Below are 17,499 nucleotides of genomic sequence, written 5' to 3' on the forward strand. Positions count from 1 at the left end.
GAGTGCTCATACCTATCCATGTATTAACATTAGGGTATGAATATTGAATGTTCATATCTAGTGTACTATGAACATTCAATGTTCATACCCAATCAATGTTCATACCCAAAGGACTATGAACATCGAATGTTCATACCCAAACACTATGAACATTTAACGTCCATGTATGAACATGTTCATACCCAAAAGACTATAAACATTGAATGTTCATACCCAATCAATGTTCATACCCAAAGGACTATGAACATTCAATGTTCATACTAAATACACTGGGTCGTTTCGTCTGGGCCGGGCCGTTAATTATTTCGCGTCAGGAGTATACTTGACATTTCATCTACCCGATCCGTTTTTTATTTCGCGTCAAGGGTATACTTGAACTTTCATCTACCTGATCCTTGTGAGTTACGAAAAAAAAAAATGTGTCATTGAGAGTTACTTTTTTGGCAGTTTTGTTCTTGAGAGTCACTCCCTGTTATAGTTTCAAGCTATGTGGTTGTGCCAAGAAGAACTACTTTGTGAATTATACGAGTAGAACATATTATCATCTAAAAAAAATCATCGATAAAAATAGTAGAACAGATAAAAGAGCCCTTCCCGATCTGCTCATCAATGATAAGGGCCACAACATCAGCATGAACTAGCCCAATGCAAGCCCATATTCCCTGTAAGGCTTTTGATGATTTTGGACTTGCATAAGTTAGTCTTGCATTTCTTGAGGCTCTGGAGAAAATAACTAGCAAGCATGTGTCAATGTGTGAGATTTGTTCGATTAGCTAGTTAAAATTGTTCGAGGATTAGAGTAAGGACATGAGTAAGTCATTGAGTAATCTAATAACCTTGTTAATTGGGTTGGTCATTTGTCCATATTCTTATTTTTTTAAGTTAACCAAAAAGACTTGATAAGGAGAGACACATGCATGAAGATCTATCTTGAAATCTTCTTTACCATTGTGGTGCCACTCATATATTAGTGGACTACTAGCCATTTGGCCCGGCCTATGGCCGGACTTGCTACATAGATAGCTAATGACTCAAAAGCTTAAAGTCCACTTGAATAAATAATATGTGTATATTGATAGCTAATAATTTACTACATACTTTGTTTGAAGGGTTTATGTTTTTCTATTTTTTTTAAGAGATTGCAATCAAAATACTATACACACACAATACTTGTATAGATGAAAAAATTCCGATTAAAGAATAAAATATCTCGTCCTTACTTGGCATGCAAAGAAACACCAACAAAGAGAATAATGGATCGGATTACATGCATGAGTAAATAAACCTATATTAATAGTACGTCGTTGGCATATATTCAGGGTTTAACTAAGAATAGGGAAGCATGTTGTCTTAGATTGCGGGAGCAAGAGCATGTCATCACTTTCCGGTAGAACTCTTTCAAAGTTTTAAAATCAAATAACACATCAACCATAGGCAATACCACCATCTTGGCAATCACTTTCTTTATGACAAATTTCCTTAAGACCAACGTTGCATGCCTACATATGGTTTACATTGCCAAAAACTTCAAGCTACTTGACTACTTCGACTAAATCATGGAACCATGAAATATAATTAAAATTATCTACTATGAAGTTGATTGATGTTAATTTAATTTGTAATCAAATTTACATGTGCAACGATTTGGAATATAGATTAGCCAAGAGTGATGAAATCAATGCGAACTTGATTACAATCTGCCGCAACTGAATGCAACTTATTGCAACCTTGGGCAGACCCATAAATGATACTGTGTGAAATGTCATATATTCTTCCTCTTAATTACAGTCTTACATCAGTTTACTCTATAGGCAGTCAACTATAACCAAGATATGGGCCATATACTACGAATCAATCATCATTGTAAACACCCAACCTTCTTAGATGATCTGCTGCTTTGTTTACTTCTATGTGAACATTCTTGTAAGTAACCTCCTCCAAGAAGAAAGTAAACAGAACATATAAAGTATAAAGTGCTTTGTATGGGATGCTTCTACAAAAGATTAAGAAAAAAACTTTGGTACAATATTAACACATTTGTATATGGGTATGTCTTTTTCATACAGTCAGCAACATCAACTTCAACGAAGCATTTGCATACATTTAGTAACATTAAATTCAACAAAGCATTTGCATCCAATGACACGTTTAAGATTGAAAGAAACCATAACACCAAAGTTGTCAGGCATGTAAAAGTCTCCTCCACCAATGCCGCAACCACCACCAAGAACTTTCTGGCTAGTTTTAAGATCCAACTTTGCAATGAACTCTTTCGTTGTCTCTGCCCAATATATGAAGGTCCACTTACACATTTATCACGAGACAAAAGGCAAAAAATATAAAATAAACTCTGAAAGAAAAGAAAGTTCAAAGAAACAGTGCATGCTCAGAAATAGCAGCCAAGATGTCAAGACATTTCTCCTTGATTGGGATTCTGCAAGTGCTCTGTTTCGAGGATTGAAATCCCAAGGCAGTGTCTTTAAGTGGAGCTCCAATATGTTGAAACAATCATAACTGGGACTTTATTGTTTACCTTACTGCCTTGCTAAGGAACATGACACATAGTGGGCTAAGAGGTATGAGCCGGATTTATTATGTTGTTGATTCTTTTAACCTCTTCTTCCTCTTCCTCTTCCTTTTCCTCACCCCCCTGCAAAGGTAAAAAGTTTTTCAATTCTAAATAAGAAATCACTTTACTCAAATAATTCAACTGCATGAAGATACTTACATGACCCTTTTCTGGATTAACGTTATTATCTATAAAAGAGTGCGCCTCTGATCTTCTTCATCCCGTTGTCGCATTTTGAAGCGCAAGTCTGGCTAGAACCTAAAGCCTATGATAAACTCCTTGTGCACCCGGCCAGGTCTTCAATGGAACCTAACTAATATGAGGCTAGATTCTCATGCAGGTGCCCCTCAAGCATACGATCAAGGCAGATAAAATACCGTGCTGGCTGTTGGGGTATGCAGCCCATGCCCCATGACCTCCTATTATGGGAGGAATGCTCACCAACCACTCAGGAACACCGGCTGGATGCAAAAGAAATAACCTGATAAATCTTTAGATAAAAAAAATGCTAAACTCAGGTCACTACTCCAAGATACTCATGTTAGTTACAAATACTGCACCATGATCTAGAGATTACCAATGAAAAGGTGAAAATGTAGACCTAAAACTTGTGTATTTATAATAGTCCAGTGCATGATAATCTAAGTCTTATTGGCTTATTGCAAATTTCTCACCATCAATTTCCATCTACATCACCTAGGATACTCTCAAAATTGATAATCCTGTCAGCTATGATAGAAAGTGCTAAGGCTCCAACACGGCATGGGCACACCATTTCACATTGATAATGAATATGACCAACATTTTTTTTAATATGAAGAACATAGCAGAACTTAACAGCCAACCCCAAAACATAAAAGTAGAACAGAGTTATCCTCAGCTCTATAGAACTTTGCATTTTAGCTAGTAGCATTATTACTATGATATTTAACTTAACAATAAATGAGTCCAAATTGTTTTGAACAATAATGCTGCCATGGCAAGCCATCATTTATTGGCTGTTAAGCCAAATTGCTGGAAATAAAAGATGAACACACCTGTACATGAGCCTCTCAATAAAATCCTCCTCCTTCATTCTTAAAAGAGACCTTCGAGTTTTGTCACCCAGAGCTGACCAGAAATCTACTAGTGTGTCATAAGAAAGCCTGACAGTATGCAAAACACAACTTTCTCTGGTTCCATGCCCTCTGCCGTAGTTAGCTGCTCCTTGGCTTATCCATCCCCAGCCACCCCCACCACAGGCATCAGGATAAAGCAGTTCACGTTCGCATTCCCTCACACGTGCACCATTGAATACCTGAATCAAACATAAAAATGTCAAAAAATGAGGATGACCATAACTCAGACGACACGTGTCTGATAGGATGACCAGGGTAAGACATTAACACTTACATTCTAAAGTGCCTTGAGTGACTTGGCCTCTAAAAAGCAGTCCAAAAGTGTAAGTATGCCTTCTCGAGTTGCTATCAAACCTCCCCAGGGGTGAACAGATGGATCTTGGCTGTCGTCCTCACAAACTGAAATCTTTGTAGTAACTCCAACATCACTTTCACTACTCACACTTGGCATTCTTCCATTCGCAACATGCCCACCTTCAAGTTGCTAAGACTTTCCATACATAACAATTTGTGAAAAACCTTCAAGCAACAACCCATTACATTTAGAGCAATACAAATTCTTCCTAGCTTGCTCCAATAACGTCTGCTTATCAATCTTCAAAAAGCTCCTGCCGCGCATGAGGTGGCAACTCGTTCCAAAACTACATCACAATAGCAGAAAATTATAAAAGACTCAACCATTGTAAAAAAAAACCACTTTGTATTATCTCTATCAAATTCACATTCTCAATTTCTTATATCCAATAAGTGAATTTACCACAAAACATAAATACACAATAAATTAAAAATTCCAATATCCAATCCAATTAATTCAATCTACAAAACACACAACAATTAAATGGGAACAAATAAATATAATATACCTTCTGAAGCTAATCAAAGCAAATATCATCCCGATGCTTAGACCAGATTCCGTTACTCGAAATCGATCCGGTAGAGCATGTTGTCGAATAAGCATTAATTTCGATATCACTCTATCATCCTGAACAATTTCTTAGTTTAATTTTGAAAGAAGAGAATAATAAGAGAGAGGGTTTGAAAAGATGATTTTTATTTATTTTTTTGTAGAGTTGGAAGTGTTTTGTAGAATTGAAAAGAGAATATGGAAAGAGGTTTTTATCTATTTTGGGTTGCCCCCGAACAATTGAAATCGGCAAAAAAGGGCGTAGAATTCCTTTTTTATGAAAAATTTGATGTGTCAGTCTCAGAGAAAAAAGGGGAGGCTGACGTAGGTCACTGGGAGCATTTTCCACTACTCAGTATTAATGGTCTTTGATATGAAAAGGACTTCAACACACACACTAGATAAGGATCAATAGCCCTTAATTTAAAATTAGGTAAAAAATCAATAAATTAATTCCAGCATTTTTTAAGAGTGGCAAACTCATTTTCTACGTGTTCCAACTTTACATTTCGGTATTACGATGTGACGGACGGTTTGCTTGTTTAATTTATATAAATTTGAACGCCTTGTTGTTGTTTGCAAGTATCTCAAACACTACGCTATCAATATCGGATTAATCGCGTATCGCTCATAAACCAATTAGTTTTTACCGATTTTTTAACTTTTTCTCACCGAACCGATTTAATCACCGAATTGACCGATTAATCGGCCGAGATGACCGATTTCTCGCTAAACCGAGAAAAAAATTATTGAAAATATCGGTTTCCCATCCAAAAAAATACGTAAAATTAACAAATTAAATTCTTAAACCGTATTAATAATAATATAACACAATCAATACACAAAGCTAAGAGTTTACTTATTTTCCCCTCCTTAATGAAAGTTAAATATACAAATTATTGTATTATCTCTCTAATAAATATTATCGCTTCTCAATCCCCTTATTCCTTTAAATATTTAACGTAGTTTTTGTGTTTGACATATCTGTAGTACTCTAAAATTGAGCTAGTTAGATGTGATTATGAGAATTTGATAGTTTTTGTTATATCTCGGATCATTGTTTAGAAATATTTTGTATGATTATACTAATATATATATATATCTGATATAACCGATTAATCGTATATCGCTCCTCGACCGATTAGTTTCGAAAACCGATTTTAACTGCTTAGCTCAAATTAAACAACATCACTTTCTTTGCATTTGAACCCGTCTTACGAATGGGTTGCGTTTTTTAATATTGTTTTCATAAAAGATTATTTTTAATTATTTAATTAGTAAATAATCATTAACATATTTTGTTTTTGATTTTTTGTTTTCCTACAATATTATTTAACTAAAATGGAAAGAAAACAATGCTTGTATACAACACACGACTCATTAGTGGTAGAATACTTTAATTTGCACACAATTAATTCCATTAGTGAGTTTTGTCCCATGATCAGAATGAGCTTGTTGTCATGAAGAAATGTGCATGAAAGGTATATATGTTTAATTAAATATGTTTAGACACTTGTTAGCGTGTTTTGCCAGTGAACTGCATTGTTTTTTTTATTTTTTTTATTTCTACTATTTATTCTGTGTTATCTAATAGCATTTTTTTTTTTCATTATGGCTTTGCCATTATTTTTTTTATTTACTTTCTATTATATATTTTGTAACGATAATTAAAAATACATTTTATTTTTATTTTTTGGTAAAAGTTTAAAAAATATTTATAGGTCAGTCCTGCTACCTTGATAGTTAATGATCCAAAGCCCCCAAAGTATGTCCACTTGAAAAAATAATATATGTACATTGATTGTTAATGGTTCAATAGGTCAAAGTCCAATTGAATTAATAATCTATGTATTGATTTTTGAAGTATAATCCATTGATTGAGTTTTTGGTTTTAAAATTATTATTGTTTTTTAAAATTATTTTTGAAGTACAATGTGGCCGGGTATGTTTTTTTTTTCAAATCTATTATTTCTGGGCCTATTAATTTTTAGGCTTTTAATTTTGTTTGATGTGCTTAATGCATAAGCCCATTTGTTTGTATAATGAACACGTGGTAAGATTTGATTTATTCCACAGAAAGATAACACGTGCAAACTCACACTTTATTCTTAAAAAAAATTCACTGATAATACCTTCATCTGCCCATCGTTGATTGTACTGCAAATTTTCTTGTTTGATTTTTACAGAGTTATTTTATTATATTTTTTGTTTATTTATTTATTTATTTATTTATTTATTTAATGAATAATTGATTTGAGTGTGCAAGAAGGATTTGCTTAGCAATAAGATGAAAGAATTGTGGAAGACATCCACAACTCCTGAAACTGTTTAGCCCACTCCTAATCGTTCTCCTATCTGAGGAAGAAGACAGAGCATACCAACATAATTTTCCATGGACGGAATACAAATAGTCCAGTTCAATTCTCTTACACTGCTCACCGTTGAACTGTTAGAGTAAATATAAATTCCTCTGACAAACTCAAGTTCTTTTAGTTTTTTAACAAAAGTTTCTGCTTCAGCAATCTTTGTTTCGGCAGCTTTTGCAGCCTCCAGTTCTTGTTTTAGTTGGATTATCATAGCTTCTACTTCAGTCGTCTCTGTTTCAGCAGCATTGGTTTTCTCAACTTCTTGTTTTACTTGTTGAATCAAAGCTTCTGCTTCTGTGGTCCTGCTTGTTTCGGCTTCTTTAGCTTTCTCAAGTTCTTTCAGGATTGTTTCGGCTTCTTTAGCTTTCTCAAGTTCTTTCAGGAATTTCACACAAAACCGAACAACAAATTCGGCTCGGTTCGGTTGAAAACCGGTGATTGGGCCCCCATTATTGACTAAAATATTTATTTACTTATTTAAAGTCTGTAGAGTATCAAACCCGAGCACATCCTCATCAACTGAACCAAGCCCACATATTTATGTAGTTGTAAAGCCATTGTAGTTTCTACTTTGGGCGATGTGGGACTATTAAGAAAAAGGTGGGCATGACCGCATGAGCTTGAGTCGAGACTCTGCGAAAAAGCCATTGCCCAGTTGATAAGCTTCCATACAAATTTGTGGAGTTTGAACCAATGTCTAAGAACTACATCAGGCCGTATACAACATTTTTTTTATGAGACATGAAATGCAACGTTGCACTATCAAAAAACTAAAAAAGTATAATTTAAGGAATGCACCCAACTAACGCCAAAATATAAAAATAAAAATAAAACAAAGAATAAAATTCTTTTCTCACTACATATGAAGTCGTGGACTCACCCCTTTGCACTTAAAGCAGATGACATTTCGTGAGAGTGATAGCTTCTTGGATGTCCCATTGTAAAGCTCCTCCAAGCTAACCTTCAGTGGATGCATCACATCCTCGCCCCTTAATTCTCTGCCTCCATCCTCCGCTGCTACCAACACCACATAGTAACAAATTTCTTGTCATACTTGCAATCCTATAAACAACATCTTTATTTAAATATGTAACTCAAACTATAATGTCATAGTCAAGCTCAAATCAGTATGTACCATTAATTTATGCAGCAATTACTAATCCTAGATCAGATCAGTATCAATAGTAACCACATAATACAAAACAATACAATTATCCAACACCTTTAGAAAAAAGAAGAAGAAGAAGAAGAGAAAAAAAAAATCTTATGTTTTATATTATTTTTACCCAAATTAGTACAACTCACTATTATCAAATAAATCATACATAAGCTAAAAAGCCACAAAATCTCATACCCATTGCTTATTAACCTATGTAAATCATTGGAGAAAAGAAGAGAGAGGTTGAGTTTAATCTACTTAGCTTAAGGCCCTAAAAAGTTTAATCTAATTCGGAACCTGCCTATTTTATAAGAAGAAAAGAGGTGTGAGACCATAGTTCAAAACGACACATTATTGATTTTAAGTACTATTCAAATACAAAACCATAACAAAATTTAGGCCACCACTACACTGTCACAAAGGGAAATAATTTGGAGCTCTGAAATCTTGACAGGTTGTGCATTTTCTTTTTTGAGAAATTGTATTTCTATGTCGACTATCTTTGTTTTGCCATACATACTCTAGTTTAAGGACGCTAAATACTTAAAAATGTGAAGAACCCGTGTCCTTTATAATGAAAAAAAAATGAGGATTTATTTTGGTAACTAATGGAAATCATATCTAAGCTATTTTCCATTCGTGCGCATCCTATAGACAAATTATTCTAAGCTATTTTCCATTCGTGGGCATCCTGCGACTTCCATTAATTTTATCAGACACATACCTGAATGAAGTGATCCAAAGCAACCACTCAAATTAAAAGCAAACCCTCATCATCATCGTCGTACATCAACTCCAAGGTAGGAGGACCTATTCAAAATTAAGAAAAAAAAAAGTAAATAATTAGGATGAATAGCTAAAGTACATGTTTTCCCCTATACCAAACTATCAATATTTGGTGCATTTCAACCATGCTAGCCTATTATTAATGAGTCGTTGAGGTGACATTAGGATATAAGAAACCTAACTGATTAAACAATGAGACACCGACTTGAATAAATCCTAGTATAGATATCGCTCGATGTCCCTTCTTAATCCCTCAATTAAAACTTTGATTAGCTCCATCTCATCTTCTATACCCATTTCCCATTTTTATTGTTCAAAATGACGTGCTCTATGTCTCAGGCATGATTGCAATTGCCTCAAACATCAAAGAGCACTTTCCTCAGATTGGTGATATCTCAACCCCTCTCCTCAGTTGCATTTTCCTCTTTTTCCCCATGACTACATGCAAAATTTCCTACAACATAATGGGTAATCCCTATTATTAGTTGATTTGAGTTACATGATTCAATAATACCATATTTTTATTAAGATTCAATAGAATCTCACTTATTTTCCTATGTGGTGATCTAGTGGCAATCTGACACGTATGAAAAAACTTGACACGTGTGAAAAAAATTGGACGGAAGTGAAACAGGACCCAACGTTGCAAAATGTGGTATACTTCGTTACCCAAATTTGCTAAAAAAAAATTTATACACCAATGTTTGATTTCGTGTATAGTTCGTTACCCATCTATGCATTTAACCCTAAAAATAATTACTTATTAAGCCTGTAATGAGTTCTCATAAGAGTGAAAAAAGAAAATCAAGCTTCTAGCTAGGATGTACTTCTAGAAAATCAAAAGGCTTTCTTGAGCAACCAAAATCTCCTAAGATAGAAAATAATGACAAAAACTTCTAGGGATATTGTTTACATTAGACTTTGACAATCATTCGGGAAAGAAGTCGTGGAATCAATTCAAGTTGATCATACATGTTAACTTCTTAATGTGCATAGTGAGAGCTGAGATTCTATGTAATCTAGTGCATTAGTCCAAATTTATTTATTTCATAACCTATACAAACAACTCAGCAACTTAACATATATGTTCCTAATATTACCATACCCTAGCTCAATTAACCTACCAAGTTCTAGAGCTTGAGAAACTGTATCAATAACTTATATATGCACCACTAATTCTTATAAATGTATCCATATCTTGTGATTATTGTACTCTATCGCAGGAATAGATGTACTCAAGCTTCACATTATACTAATAGAAAACACAGTAACCACCTTTCATTTGTTTAGCTCTAATCTATTAAACTATAGTTTCAATCCTTCAAGCTTTCTAGCTTTCGAACCTGAATAAATATAATGTAGCCCCCATGTAGAGTATAGAAAAACATATCGACTCGCACAAAAAGTAAAGCAAGACCACTGGACATTATATAATAGCTGAAAATAAAAAATCGTACCTTCAAGCCATCGCTCAATTCGTAAACTAATCAAATAATTTCAATAGATAATAACCAATAAAAAACTAAAAAAAAAATAACGTACCTAAGGTTTCCAAACCTAGAACACTCACTGAATACGATCGTTGGTGAAAAACAGCTTCATGGCCAAGATTGATAAATCCCAAAATAACTTACGGTGACACTCCCCAACATTATTGCAAGTTCAGTTGATGGCAATCATGTTTGTGGAGGAGGTAACATAAATCTTTTTTTTCCTACAACCAAGGTATTAGGAATACAATTAAGTATTGTTGATTGAAGTAGAGCAATACAGATATTAAATGACTTTCAATATAACCTTGAAAAACGAATTTTGAACTTTGAAATCTGCAAAAGGCTTCAAATATAAACAATAGCATATTCGATTGAAAAACATGGATGAAAAACCAAAACCTTCATGGATGATTTCATTCCTTGCAAAATTCATGAAGAAGACCCTCGCTTGAATCAAAACCCTAACTTCTTAAACCCAAACCTCGTTTTTCAATTGGGAACTTGGAAAAAAACCAAAACTTCTAAATATTTGTGTGATATTCGTGGGAAACATGTACCAAATTTACAAACAAACTATCAACAGAGAAGATGAGTGTTGAGATGATAGGGTAAATTAGGTAGTGTTGCAGTTGCGGGTTTTTTGTTTCCAAATTAAATAAAATACGTTAGAGTTGGGGTTTTTGACCATATAAAAACTTCTAATTTTGCACTCCCGCTTTTTCGTAATACCCCCATGACATGGATAGCTTTAGAGAGCTCCAAAAGGGACTGCTAGTATATATATAAGATTCTGTAACAAAGAGACTATCCAGTTTCTAACATGATGTACTATATAATATCACACCGAACGTAACTATATTGGAAGATGTACTTCTACTGTTATTGATAATCTTATTATCACTTTTCGTTGACTTACTATAAGAAAATACACTAATCATGAGAATTTTACAATAACAATTTGAATATTTATGTTACTTGTAGAGTGTACAACTGTAGAGTACGTGTCATGATCTGGTTTCATATGGTTGTGTGGTTGTGTTCATGTAAAACACCTAGCCACCTACCCATCTATAAGTTTTATTTATATATATTTTTAAATATTTTTGTGACTTTAGCATTAACAGGTTTGATGTTAGAATGCAAGAAAAGATGGGGTTTGGGGATAGTAATTGTTCGCAGAGGATCACAAAAATAAGCATATTAGGCAATACTATGGAGAACTGGCTATACACATTCTTGCCTACATATTTTTTTTGTGCAAATACATATCACGTCCTTCAATAACCTTTTGCTATTTTGTTAATCGTTTACCCTAACCCTCAATATATAATAGTTAGTAATATGCAATTTTAAACTCAACTATCTATTATAATAAAACACAATGACAAGACAAAGGGTGGTCGCGATCATCTGGAGATCTGAGTTAGATGGGGAGCAGATGTGCGATGGAGATCGTTTTGAAACTCCTTTTCAATGCCATTTAAAAGTATTACTTAATAAACTAAATGTTGTGTAATACAAATTCAATGCATATATTGATATGTAATCAATATTTCAATTAATAATAATTTAATGAACTAAACCTAAGCATTGAAACCACACATATTAGGCAATACTATGGAGAACTGGCTATACACATTCTTGCCTACATATTTTTTTTGTGCAAATACATATCACGTCCTTCAATAACCTTTTGCTATTTTGTTAATCGTTTACCCTAACCCTCAATATATAATAGTTAGTAATATGCAATTTTAAACTCAACTATCTATTATAATAAAACACAATGGCAGGACAAAGGGTGGTCGGGATCGTATGGGGATCTGAGTTAGATTGGGGAAGATGTACGATCTAGAGCATTTTGAAACTCCTTTTCAATGCCATTTAAAGGTATTACTTAATGAACTAAATGTTTTGTAATACAAATTCAATGCATGCTCATTGATTGTACATTGGATGCCTAATGTAATCAATATTTCAATTAATAATAATTTAATGAGCTAAACCTAAGCATTGGAACCACATAATTTGTGTTCAATTCATACACTTTGGATGCCTAATTTAATTTAATTAATATTTTAATTAATACAAACTTAATGTGCTAAAACTTTGTTTCTATTATAACAATTAACAAAACTTTTATAACGGCTTCTCTCCCCAATCAGTTGTGGGCTTTTGGATTGGGCTTTGTTTCTATTAGACTAAACAAAACGTAAAGGAAGAAACCAAAACGTCAAACTTATGAACTTCCAATAGACCTGCGAATTAACTCCACCATCAAGTGCCGCTTAAAACAAAGTCAGCTGCTCAACAACTTAACCCAACATCTTTGACTCCAGTCTCTCTCATCCTCTCCCAACAATTTATGATCCTTGAGATGGATTGCGACTGCTATGATGGACCACTCCTATTCTCTCATGTAGGTTCTCTTTTGATTGTTCGTTTTTTTCCCCACAAACGTCTCCTTTCATTCATTGAACATTTATTTTTTTTGAAACTTTGAACGAATTTGAATATAGGCATTTTCATTGCCCTTGGATTGTCAGTTTCAAGCATAAGATGACATTACCTAGCTTTGTTAGTTTATTTAAGGACAAAGTTGTTTGCCAAATTCTAATGGCCTTTCACAATCTGAAACGGAAATAAGGTACAAGTCCTTATTAAAATGATGTTGGGGTTGTATATCATTATCAAGCGAAGGGTTGTATATGAGTATATCGTCGTTAACAGATTGATTTTTGTTATTATTATTTTTTTATTTTTATTTTTTTAATTTTAAATTTTGATGACCTGATTCAAATGTGTTCCAGGGCAATTAAACTCTTTGTAAAATAAACTCTCTCTCTCTGTAAAATAAGCCACACTTCCCTAGACTCTCATTATTTTCAGAGTTAGTTAATGTAGTATAAATTGTTTTAGCTACCTATATATCATCTATCCCTATTAGTTTTTATTTTTCCACCGTTTTTAACTTTGTTTTCTCTGTATAACTGTGGGTACGAATTCAACAAATTATTTGTTGTTGCTGGAAAATTTATTGACAGTAACCACTCATTAAGAAGGGAGCAGTATCAATCAATTCACTACAACAGAAAAGACATTTAAAATCACTCCATAAGTAATGTCAAAAATATACGACGTCACTTTTGCAAGTGATGTAACTGGTGGCGACGTGAAAAGTCAGGGTTTTCCACATCACTTTTTAAACGATGTCCACAAGTGATGTTACTTCACATCACTTTTTAATTGATGTCCACAAGTGATGTTATAACTTTGCATCACTTTTTAAACGATGTCCACAAGTGATGTTACTTCACATCACTTTTTAATTGATGTCCACAAGTGATGTTATAACTTTGCATCACTTTTTAATCGATGTCCACAAGTGATGTTATAACGTTACATCACTTTTTAATTGATGTCCACAAGTGATGTCATAACGTTTAACATCACTTTTTAAGTGAAATCAATAAGGCCGATTAACATCACTTAGGAAGTGACGTCTCATTCAGATTCTAAATTACTTGTAAAGTGATGTGAAATAACTGTATACATCACTTTAAAAGTGATGTCCCATTTATCAAAATAATTAAAAAAATAAAAAAATAATAAAAATAAAATAAAATTGCTAATATCATCCCAATATAATACCATTTTCCTAGTCATTTATCATCAAATAAAGATGAAACGTATCTTAAAATCACATTCATCACACAAATACCATCTCCAATTACAAATATTACACTAAATACAAAAATTGTAACGAGCCAACATATACCAACAAAATCTAATCTAGCGATCGAACCGAGCCAAAGAGAACACAATCACCCAACCAAGAACCTATCACAACCTGACTTGATGCAATCAATTTAATCCAAGAACCTATCATAGCCTAACAGACCACTCTGTTTTCTTTTTTCTACAGTACGAAACATTGTACTAGAAAATCAATGCAGACTTGTACTCATGCAAGAATAGTTTGACAATGTCTGGATCTTCATGAGAAGCAAGATAGGCTATACAAGGAACAAAACCAGGCAGTCAGATAATGTACTTGATAGCATAACAAGTTTTCTTGCATCCATCTTACACAAAACAAAACCCTTGGAGAGTCACCAAGAGAAATATTCTTCAAAGCACGTCTGGAGATATTAGCATGGTCAAAGATGTAAGGCTCAATACTCCTATTATTTTCGACCTAGAACATGTGATGCGTTAAATGAAGCGAGGAAAACCAAATGAATAGAGAATAAAAACAATAAAAGCAAATACTATTTTGATTTAACATATATTTATATTTGAAGATGTCATCTTGTGCTAAGAAATTCAGCTTTCATTTTCGAGGCGAGAAGTTTCGATGAAAAAGAGCCGACAAGATGAACAACATCGGGATTTGCAACCTCCATCATATCCATGATCTCCCCATCTCCGGAAGAGTAAGCACCTTTGCGATGAATTCTAAAAATTATCAAGTAGTAGTTAGAACTAATGAGTAACTTGTCCCTGCATTGTAACTTATTCCAGCTTGTAAGTGTTACGTCCCGATTTTCCAGACAATTGAATATTCGGATAAAAGAGCTCAATCCAAATATTCAACTATCTAATAAACCAAGACGTGGGCGGTTTTGACTCACACGAGTCCAAACTAAACTAAAATATAAACCCCCCATGAACATCCCGTTCTAACAAAAATTTGGCAGAATTTCCTCTGTATTTCTAACATTTCATAAATTTACAACCTGTCCTAACCTGAAAAATCAAATAACACACTTTCATTTATCATATTAAGACCTCAACTGTAAACCCAACTACTAAAGATATTGATTCGTGGCACCGGCTACTTAACCATCTCGACAATGCCAGTTAAATCAAGTAGCAGTAAGCCTAAACAAATCTCATTCCTCATATCGGTCTTTCACAATTGACGCTAATCCATGTCATAGTTTCTAACTAATTGATGCATCCTAATATGGATTCATTATTAAAGACAATAAAGAAATACTAAATTATTACAAAACAACTTAAATGAATAAACACCGGGTTTTCTCCTAATTACTAGTTAGCCGGACATGTAAAAGTGGTCGTCTAACTACCCAAAAAGAACTTGAGTGGATTAATCCTTCAATTTCAGCAACACCAAACCCAATATTTCCAATTATAACACTCTATCTTTCTAACTTGATGGACTGTCTTAGTTTCATTTAGGTTATTGATTATAGCCATAAGACACCAAAGCTTGTTTTTTCCTTTTTTTTTTTTTTCTCTTAACTCCGTGTGTTGAAAATATCAAAAGGACTTCCTATCCCAATTCCCGTCACCCATCCGGTCCTGGTGTTCTTTTTTTTTTTTTTTTCAATAGCCCATTCAAACTGGCCCATACTAGAAGCAGGCCCAATATAAAACAAGGCTTAAGAAGTGGCCTAATAATTATATAACGGCCCAACAGAATAACAAGCCCAATACAATAACCAGGCCCAAAATAAAATTAACCCAATGAAAAACCCCATATCAATTAATCAAGCCCGCCAAAAGATAAATGTTAAACCTCTCCATATACGTAATTACCTAGAGTGGCACTGAACTAACATGTAAAATGACCAGTTTACCCGTAGGTAAAATTCCGGGTCATTACAGTAAGACTGACAAAGATGTACTTTGTTTTGATGAGAAATCAATATGGATCTACCTATTTTAGCAGTAACCTTCTATGCAAGAGAGGGCGAACCCGATCTTTGTCGGCGTCGAAACGATCCTGCAGTCGGCTTGGTTAAGTTTTCTTGAGAGGAGAGTGAAAAGCCAAGGTGACAAAGAAGTAACCAAAGATGTAGAAAGTGCCTTTAACAGTGAAAGTGACCGTTAGGACTCTAAATATACTAACACAACTTCACACAATAGGCTCTCAATGCCCCCATCAAGTAAAATGTATCATACCAGTCCTCGTGCGCCAAGGTAGAACCTGGACACAAAAAGCCAATCCAAGAAGGCATTGAGAGAGATAGCACCCATGCTGATCAGAAAAGGCTGTTTCCCATCTCTTAAAGCATAAAACACCATGACTAACAACTCTCGGAAATATGAACTCGTCTTCCTTCTACTTTGCATCATAAAGAAAAGTTTGATTAAAGAAAAAAAATTAAAAACTCTTATTTGGTCTACGAAAATCAGCAGTGGGGACATGGGGCTAGGTTAAATAGAGGGAAGATCAAAGCTTTTGAGAAGGGCTTACCCTCCATCTAGGTGTTCCTTGAAAATTTGGTCAAATGCCAGACAAAGTTCCAAGATAGTATATAAATGAGCCTGCAAGGTAAAGTTGTAGCAAATTTGGTTATGAACTTGAACTCTCATAGATATAGCTAGATCTAAGAACTCAAAACTCTATTATCTAGATAGCTAGATCGATGAAGCATAAAAAGTCACTACAAGACAAACATGAGATAACATTGTTCATACCCCGCATCAAAGAGCAATAGGCACGGCAAGGTGGTCCATCAGATTCAAGTTCATCAATGGTTTTGTTAATCAAGGATGTGATATTTGGTATCGTGCCTAATAACGCCTCCAAGTGCCGCAAAACATAAAAGTACAAAAATGAGTTTCCATATTCATGATACCATCCAAGTGTATCATATCCTTTCTCTGTGAGAACCATATAATCGATAAAGGGAAACAAAACTTATTAGTATCTTACCTTTTGTGAGTTTTTTCGAGATATTTTGAACCCATTTTACTTGCTAAGTGTCCGTGAATCGGGACTACTTGCAAAGTATTCAGGCTCCCCTACGCCCGTAAAGCAATCATGCCGACATTTCTATTGATATCGGCCCGAGAGCGATTCACAACTCCTACCCAAGGATGTTGCAGCCTATATGCTCTTCCTTCAAGAACCTTTTGGTTTCACCAATAAAACAAACAAATACATATGTTTACGGTCAATCCAACAAAGTAGAAGCACCCCAAGCAAGGTAATAGGAGAGGAGCAAAATAAGCTAAAAACAAATATGAATACAGCAAGTGTTGTATCTTTAATCAATGATATATTAAAATCCAAGAGATAAAGAAATTATTCTTCACCAGTAACTTCAACAAATATGAAGTGTTGGGAGA

General features: G+C 34.1%; 1 long non-coding RNA gene across 5 annotated transcripts in view; it reads right to left on the reverse strand.

Moving 5' to 3' along the window:
• Positions 1–2,826: 2,826 nt before the first annotated feature.
• The window catches only part of LOC147506436 (uncharacterized), a 44,324-nt gene continuing 29,651 nt past the window's right edge, over positions 2,827–17,499 (reverse strand). For 3 of the 5 annotated variants that reach the window (XR_015193758.1, XR_015193754.1, XR_015193755.1), the window contains 6 exons: positions 10,445–10,616; positions 8,841–8,926; positions 7,838–7,971; positions 3,962–4,328; positions 3,607–3,866; positions 2,827–3,030 (listed from right to left, as the gene is read on the reverse strand). This is a non-coding gene — a long non-coding RNA (uncharacterized LOC147506436). Of the gene's footprint in view, positions 3,031–3,606; positions 3,867–3,961; positions 4,329–7,837; positions 8,020–8,840; positions 8,927–10,444; positions 10,617–17,499 lie in introns of all 5 variants that reach the window. The other 2 variants (XR_015193756.1, XR_015193757.1) reach the window with 2 other exon arrangements.

Source organism: Coptis chinensis, chromosome 4, assembly GCF_015680905.1.
Source record: "Coptis chinensis isolate HL-2020 chromosome 4, ASM1568090v1, whole genome shotgun sequence".
Lineage (NCBI taxonomy): Eukaryota > Viridiplantae > Streptophyta > Magnoliopsida > Ranunculales > Ranunculaceae > Coptis > Coptis chinensis.